The sequence below is a fragment of the Blennius ocellaris genome, assembly GCF_963422515.1.
Source record: "Blennius ocellaris genome assembly, chromosome: 2".
NCBI lineage: Eukaryota > Metazoa > Chordata > Actinopteri > Blenniiformes > Blenniidae > Blennius > Blennius ocellaris.
The window spans coordinates 4,118,687-4,126,551 of record NC_137651.1 but is presented as its reverse complement, the minus strand read 5'-3'; positions in this window follow the sequence as shown (position 1 = coordinate 4,126,551).

The window sequence follows — 7,865 nt, the reverse complement described above, 5'->3', positions numbered from 1 at the left end:
GACCAAACGAGTGGAGATTTGTTCAAGATTTGCAAGCTATTAATAACATTGTTGTACCAGCACACCGGTAGTTCCAGATACAAACACCATTTTGGCTTCTTTGCCTTCAAACAGCACGTGCCACACAGTCGTGGGCTTGTGCTCAGCATTCTTTTCCATTCCATTGCACCCAGATAGTCAGTATCTGTTTGCATTCACTTATAAGGGTAAACAGTATACGTGGACTAGGCTGGTACAGGGCTTTGTGGAGAGTCCAGGGGTGTATGCAGCAACGGTTAAGAGTGACCTCGAAGAACTGTGCCTCCCGAAAGGAAGCACACTCATTCAGTACGCCGATGATCTTCTCATCACCTCACCTACACCCGAGGACGGCAGAACTGATTCCAGCAGGCTGCTTCACTGCTTCTCAAAATAAATAGGCCCGCTGTCTATCCAACTCCTGCAAGAAACCAAATTACACATTTTCTGCTTTCAGCAACAAAACAAACATTTCTTCTCAATATAATTTCGGGTTCATCCATAACAATTGCTCCTTAATGGTTGTAGAATTAGTGTGCAGTAATTGTTCTTTTTTTTTTTTTAATAATTAAGAAGTGATTCTGAAATCTGTGTCTGGAATCAATTAGTGACTTTAGCAACTTTATGTTGAGTGACAGTATCATCAGCCAATCTGATTTTGATGTGTTATTGACAGAACACCATCGGGCAAATGGAGTTTCTAGCGCTGGTTTTGGTGTCGTCATTGAAATAAGCTTGACTGTTTGGCCCATGGGCAGGTGGCGATGACGCACTGCTGTTATCTACTACTCTGGAATGATGGCGGCTAATTTAACAGCAAGATCAATGATACGATAGCGGACCTGCTCCAGGGACCTTTTTCAATACTATCTCAATATATAATATTTTCTCATGAGGTGATGATGTCACTCAGTCCTCCACAATGTCCAAAATGAGCAAAAATGTGTTAATCATTTGTGCTGCATTAGTGCTGGTTTGTGCTGAAAGAGTGACCGTTTGTGCAGCTTTGGTTTTTGAGATATAACAGTTTATTATACAGTGATGACGTCACTCAGACCCCACATTCTACAAATTGAACAAGAAATGTCTCAATTGTTATGCTGAGTAAGTGCTGGTTCGTGCTGGAAGAAAATATAGAATTTGTGCTGCTTTGGTTTTTAATATATAACATGTATTGTAAGTTGATGACATCACGCAGCACCCCACAACGGCCCAATTGAACAAAAAATGGTGTTAATCGTTTGCGCTGCATCAGTGCTGGTTTTGCACAAAGAATGATCATTTGTGCAGCTTTAGTTTCTCTCCCCATGTATCTGGGCATGACTGTTTCTGTTGTAGTGGTTTTCCTGTTTCAAGACCGTCTGCGTCCATGAACAATGCCAAATCTTGAGTTTTGTGAGGAAATAAACACCCCCTCTATTTTTCTATTAGTGTTGTTTTATTTCTGAAGCTGCGCCTGCATGACGTCCCTCTCGTCTCCGCAGAGCTCTTCAAACGCCATCTACTGGTTGGGATGGACGAGTTGGGATCTCACAAGATCACACGATCTGCAACCCGCTGGTGCGCCACATAACCACGGAGTTACCCTGCTCTGTCTCCCTGCTCTGTCTCCCTGCTGTGTCTCCCTGCTGTGTCTACCTGCTGTGTCTCCCTGCTCTGTCTACCTGCTGTGTCTACCTGCTGTGTCTACCTGCTCTGTCTCCCTGCTCTGTCTCCCTGCTCTGTCTACCTGCTGTGTCTACCTGCTGTGTCTCCCTGCTCTGTCTACCTGCTGTGTCTCCCTGCTCTGTCTCCCTGCTCTGTCTCCCTGCTCTGTCTACCTGCTGTGTCTCCCTGCTCTGTCTCCCTGCTCTGTCTCCCTGCTCTGTCTACCTGCTGTGTCTACCTGCTCTGTCTACCTGCTGTGTCTACCTGCTGTGTCTACCTGCTCTGTCTCCCTGCTCTGTCTCCCTGCTCTGTCTACCTGCTCTGTCTCCCTGCTCTGTCTCCCTGCTCTGTCTACCTGCTGTGTCTACCTGCTGTGTCTACCTGCTCTGTCTCCCTGCTCTGTCTACCTGCTGTGTCTACCTGCTGTGTCTACCTGCTCTGTCTCCCTGCTCTGTCTACCTGCTGTGTCTACCTGCTCTGTCTACCTGCTGTGTCTACCTGCTGTGTCTCCCTGCTCTGTCTACCTGCTGTGTCTACCTGCTCTGTCTCCCTGCTCTGTCTCCCTGCTCTGTCTACCTGCTGTGTCTACCTGCTCTGTCTACCTGCTGTGTCTACCTGCTCTGTCTCCCTGCTCTGTCTACCTGCTGTGTCTACCTGCTGTGTCTACCTGCTGTGTCTCCCTGCTCTGTCTCCCTGCTCTGTCTACCTGCTGTGTCTCCCTGCTCTGTCTACCTGCTGTGTCTACCTGCTCTGTCTCCCTGCTCTGTCTACCTGCTGTGTCGACCTGCTGTGTCTTCCTGCTCTGTCTACCTGCTGTGTCTACCTGCTCTGTCTACCTGCTGTGTCTACCTGCTCTGTCTCCCTGCTCTGTCTACCTGCTGTGTCTACCTGCTGTGTCTACCTGCTGTGTCTCCCTGCTCTGTCTCCCTGCTCTGTCTCCCTGCTCTGTCTACCTGCTCTGTCTACCTGCTGTGTCTACCTGCTGTGTCTACCTGCTGTGTCTACCTGCTGTGTCTCCCTGCTCTGTCTACCTGCTGTGTCTACCTGCTCTGTCTACCTGCTGTGTCTACCTGCTGTGTCTACCTGCTCTGTCTACCTGCTCTGTCTACCTGCTCTGTCTCCCTGCTCTGTCTACCTGCTCTGTCTCCCTGCTCTGTCTACCTGCTCACTGCTTCGAGGCGTCATGTCGCCGGTAAGAGTCACGTGTGGGAGGATGTGTGAATGTCTGCGCAGGTGAAACACGGAGCATTCAGGTGTGCAGCCCTGGCCGACGATGCTTAATGATGCTTACAGTTGGGAAAGAGGGAGATGAACTAAAACTGAAAGACTGGATGCGAAATACGGAGGGGAGCTGTGTGTGTGCGTGTGTGTGTGTGTGTGTGTGTGTGTGTGTGTGTGTGTGTGTGTGTGTGTGTGTGTGTGTGTGTGTGTGTATATATATATATATGTGTGTATATGTGTACATATATAAGTTAAAAATATAACTAAAAGTTATATAAAAGTTATATATATATATATATTTATTTATTTTTTTTACATTGATCATATATATTTGATCATTGATCATAAAAAGACGATCTCCAACTCGCGTGTTTGCTGTATCTCTTTTCACACGGCAACATTCATTAAATCAAGGCTGCAAAGAACAAACGTATCCCCACAGTGCCACCTGGCGATCATTTGTTGTAACTCCGTTCGTGCGTTTAATATTCAACGAAAGTTGGAGTTGGTCACAAGAATATAAGCATGTCTGTATCACAGTGATACACAACCAAACAGTTGCAGCTACTTGACAGCTCAGACAGGAGGTCCCAGTGGTTGAATTAACGTGCTTTTACTTTGGAAAGCACAGACAAACATGAAGCAATCACAATAAAAGGGGCAGTGAAGCCCCGCCTGCAGTTCTCTCCATCCCGCTTTATGGCTCAGAGACTTGGCCTTTAAACAAAACTCTGTCCGCAAGAATCGATGTCTTTGACAGCAGGGCTCTCAGAACCATGGAGAACATCAGGAGACCCCAGCAGGACGGGAACCCCCCGATTACGTTCTAAAAGAATGAGACAACAATGAAACAAGCTGAGATTAATGAGTATAAACTGTGACCTTTTAATTCCAGGTGGTGCTGAAAGATTCGAGTATTGTGGAGTTGGTGCATCACAGTGGCTGGAGCAACTTTATCAACCACCATGTTGCTGGAGCAACTTTATCAACCACCGTGTTGCTGGAGCAACTTTATCAACCACCGTGTTGCTGGAGCAACTTTATCAACCACCATGTTGCTGGAGCAACTTTATCAACCACCGTGTTGCTGGAGCAACTTTGTCAACCACCGTGTTGCTGGAGCAACTTTATCTACCACCATGTTGCTGGAGCAACTTTATCAACCAACATGTTGCTGGAGCAACTTTATCAACCAACATGTTGCTGGAGCAACTTTATCAACCACCATGTTGCTGGAGCAACTTTATCTACCACCATGTTGCTGGAGCAACTTTATCAACCAACATGTTGCTGGAGCAACTTTATCAACCAACATGTTGCTGGAGCAACTTTATCAACCACCATGTTGCTGGAGCAACTTTATCTACCACCATGTTGCTGGAGCAACTTTATCTACCACCATGTTGCTGGAGCAACTTTATCAACCACCATGTTGCTGGAGCAACTTTATCAACCACCATGTTGCTGGAGCAACTCTATCAACCGCCATGTTGCTGGAGCAACTTTATCAACCACCATGTTGCTGGAGCAACTTTATCAACCACCATGTTGCTGGAGCAACTTCATCAACCACCATGTTGCTGGAGCAACGTTATCAACCACCATGTTGCTGGAGAAACTTTTTCAACCACCGTGTTGCTGGAGCAACTTTATCAACCACCATGTTGCTGGAGAAACTTTTTCAACCACCGTGTTGCTTTACTGTTCATGTCTGCACAATATTGACAATGATTTATAGATGAAGTCGAGTACAGTACTTTAGTAAGTAAAGTAAAAAGCATATTTTCCTGTCACACATTCATGATATTCTCTAAACTATGTTGGTTTTAACTTGTGTTGAAGCAATCATCCAGGTCCTGTGGATAAAATGGCTGTGCTCTCTGCTAAACCAAAGTGTGGAGCAACAACAGAGGGTGTAAGGTAAAAGCTGAATATTAAAGATTTATTTCAGTATTCTGCATGAATGTTAGTTTTGCTGATCATGTGGTTGTAACTGAAGACGATGCTGAGACCACTTTATCCACGACGACGACTCCGGTCAGAGAGTAGAGACGGACCCTGAGTGTTGACTTTATCCTCTTTAATAGAGTCGGTCGGCAGTACAGCACGTGGATTCCAACGAATGATGAATGAATGAACGATGAATGACGAATGAATGTAGAATGACGGATGAATGAATGGCTTTCTGTAACAAATGAAGAATATACAAATCAGTAACCGATGGTAATAATGCTCCATAAATTAATGACTTACTTCTTCACGAACACATTCAACATGCAATGAGGGGTCCACTACCGTCTTATTATTGAAAGAAAAAACTCACGAACGAACAGGATCTTTTGACCGGATCATTAACATGAACGATGGGAACCGAGTCGCGTTTGGTTGGGAGCCGTTCTTTTTTTCTCTCTCCCCGAGTTCACCCCTATGGTTCACACAATGAACACGGCTCAACACGAGGCCTCAAGGCCATGGAGTACACACGCCAGGCCTACATAGATATTTTTAGGAACTCTGCATACGAGTTATTTTTCTCGGTCCAGGAAATCATGTGCGATGCGTTGATCTCAGACTCAGTTCTCTGTCATTACGCTTCTTTCAGAGCAGATCCTCCATCGTGTGATGACTCTGGAGTGTGTTGACGGTATGGAGCTGATGGAGATCACTACTTTCCACTTGACTGAGTGTCCTCTGACTGAACTCTGTGTTTAAATACTGATTAAACAGATTATTTTAAGGAAATTTCCAATGTGCTTCCTTTATTGTATGTGATGTTTATCCACTGACAGTCTGTGGGGAGCAGTTGGACGATGTGTAAAAATCAATTTAAACCCTGAACTGGTTGACGGTCCATCATAAAGCAAATGCAGCGGAACAGGCGGCCACATTAGTGTCTACAGATACTTTAGGGTTACCAATTCACTTAAAAGTCATGTTTTCACACTGGCAAGATATGAGAGTACCATGCACACATAAGAACATGCAAACTTCCATTTATGTAGGTTCACTGTGTTTGAAAGATTAGTTTGAGTCATGATCCGACAAAACATGTGTGGCAGTATGAGTAAGTTCATGATTGGAAATAGTTTCCCACCCCCATTTTATTCCTAAAGTCACTTGATGTTTATGAATGTAATTTCAAGAGTTAATCTGTGGCACTCGCGGTCAATAGTAGTTAATATAGGTTTCACCAGCAGAGGGCACTCGGTGCGCATCAGTGGCTGACCGCTGGAGCGGAAGTCAGTACAGGATGCGGTGGAGTAGGAATCACACCGAGCGTGCTCCGGTTCACCGATGTTTTTCTGTTTTACAGTGATACGAGCAGAAAATAAATATGTTGCATGGGAGATGAGTGGCTCATCATTTTCACAAGTATGACACATGCAAAGAAATACAAAGAGTTAACAGATGCACGTCAGTATGTTACATGTCTGCTTTTATAAAGACATTAATTCCTACTGAGGCCCGTCACAGTCTTCATTATTTTACATGTGGTTCCCCTCAGGGGAATTCATTGTTTCATCTGAAAAACCTAGCTCACACAGTAATGGAGGGAAAATATTCAAACTCTCCAGAAATGTCCCAAAGCCAGAAGCTGAACCAAGGACATGGCCTTTACATTAATGTATAATTAAGCTTTTATCAAAATAATAAAATTTACTCTTGGCCGTCTGTCTGCAGACGTCCTGTTGGGTTTGGCCCAGTTTTATCGAAATCAAACGCAAAAAAGTACATTCTTGAGAACTCGGCTGTTGGAAACATCCAAGTTTCACCTTAACAGCTTTTGTTCTCAGAGTTCTGCCGTGTGTTTGTCTACAAACCCTCCCAGTGTGTGTTTGCTCTCCAGAGGATCAACCTGCAACCTCCTTTCATCACGTGTGTTGGGATCTCACAAGACCACAGAAAGTTTGTTCATTTCAAGGGAAAGACAATTTTCATTTGTCATGATACACAGTCAGGACACATGAATTCGGACCCAGGAATGTGATTAACCATCAACCTGCACAAAGTTTCCTCAGAGCAAGACAAGTGCTGCTTGCGTTTCTATTTGCCTTCAGTGGATTGATTCGACTTCTCTAATCAAGGCCGAGGGGAAATGTGACGTACATTTAATGAACAGATGAATGAATGAATGAATGAATGGCATTTATTGTCATTGTAACAGGTACAACAAAATTACTTAGAAGTTTGGGGGAACGAAGGACAACAAAAGGTGAGGAGACGAGGAAAAAAAAGACAGATTACATACTCTGAGGAGCACAGTATGTAATTAGAAAAAAATATCCACCTCAGGCACAATGAAACATTAGCACAGACAGTTTACAACATATCTCAACAACATAACTCAAGACAAGGCACTTTGGTCATAGGAAGGGTAGTTTTGCACGCCTGATGGCTGCAGCCCAACAGGCGTGCAGCCATCTTCCCCCCACAGCCTCTGCTTGGAGTTGGGGAGGGGGGGTGGGGGGCAGCAAAGGCAGTGAAAGGTACTGGTGAGTCCCAGTGGGCCAAGGTAGGGAAGGGGGGGGGGGGGGGGGGAGCAGAGGGGGAGTTGAAGACAAAGCACCAGCCTTGGTGACTGGGTGTCTGGGAATCCGAAATGTAGATTGGGTTTGTTTTCGTTCAGGTGATTCAGTTTTATCTGTCGACCTTGAGTGTCTCTGGTCTCCAATGCTGCTCCTATATTGGCAAGATTTTAACTTTCCAACCGAGTTCTAATATTCTCCAAGATGGTTCCAAATTCGCGTAAACGTTCAAGAGTCGTGACTTGCGTACTCTTGAGTTTGTTGATGTAGGAAGGTTAAATATTGTTCTGCAGTTATTCACATTTCCGTGTTTAAAAAAAACCTATGAGAATGAACACGAGCCACTGTGGCATTGATAAAAGGAAGTAGATGAGATGTATGTCTCACACACTGTGTTAACATTCATTCATTCAGTGTAGTCCTACTCTGAGATGTCATGGGTCTGTAACCTGC